The sequence below is a fragment of the Cololabis saira genome, chromosome 3 (genome assembly GCF_033807715.1).
Source record: "Cololabis saira isolate AMF1-May2022 chromosome 3, fColSai1.1, whole genome shotgun sequence".
Lineage (NCBI taxonomy): Eukaryota > Metazoa > Chordata > Actinopteri > Beloniformes > Belonidae > Cololabis > Cololabis saira.
In genome coordinates this window covers 13,989,298-13,990,216 of record NC_084589.1, presented here as the reverse complement: position 1 = coordinate 13,990,216, position 919 = coordinate 13,989,298, and the positions used below count along the sequence as shown (strand labels likewise).

At 43.7% G+C, this 919-nt stretch overlaps 1 non-coding gene across 1 annotated transcript; it reads left to right on the top strand.

Moving 5' to 3' along the window:
• The first annotated feature begins 264 nt into the window (after positions 1-264).
• On the top strand, positions 265-432 carry LOC133441272 (U1 spliceosomal RNA). The gene has a single exon (XR_009782468.1). It is a non-coding gene; the product is annotated as a U1 spliceosomal RNA (small nuclear RNA).
• The last annotated feature ends 487 nt before the right edge of the window (positions 433-919 follow it).

Sequence of the window (919 nt, the reverse complement as noted above, 5' to 3'; positions counted from 1 at the left end):
ATTTTCACCAACAGCTCCTCTTCTGTTGTGAATTTGCTGAAGAAGCTGGAATCATGTTCCAAGTGGAAATCTGCTGGACCTTATAGGCGATCCAAGCACCACATGGAACCCAAGTGGTAAGCATCGAGCGGAGCTCTGCACGTCCATGTTTTAGCCCTGGTAGCACTCAATTCGGATTGTTTTTGCTAGCATTACTTCAAATGAAGATGTTTTAATAGATTTGATGTGAATGAATATGAAGTCATATTAGTTAGTATTATAGGTATACTTATCTGGCAGGGGAGATACCATGGTGAAGTAGGGGGTTCACCCAGGGTGAGGCTCAGACATTACTCTCCATATGTGCCGACCCCCCTTGCGAAGTCCCCAAATGTGTGAATCTCAACTGCATAAAATTCTGGTAGCGGAGGATGGCGGTCATGCTCTCCCCTGTATAATAATTGAAAAAGGAATTGAGGAAAAGGGGAAAAAAAAGGAAATGAATATAATAGGTTAGCATAAGCTAAATCAGTGAAGCTAAAATGACATTGATTGACATTAGATATGCGTTTTTCAGTCGGCTTCCCAGGCATGTTCTTCCTACCTGTTTACAACATGGTGCTTGTGTAGTACAAGGAAAAACAGGCTTGGAAAGCACTTTTCAGAAGGCCTTTGGGAGATGTCAACGAGTAGCCTGGAAATCTAGATGTGCTGCTAGCACATTTAAATTAGCTTTACAGGTACATCTAGCGACCATCGACTAAAGCTCATTAAGTAACACTGTAATCTAGATGTTAACAGTTTAGATGACTGCAGATGAGGATTAGCGGCCATTTTAAACAGCTTCAGCATCGATATCGCCCATGACTGGCTAGCAGAGCAACCGAACAGCCCACCTGGCTAGACCCACAGGTGGGAGGCTAGTCCCCCACAACCGAGG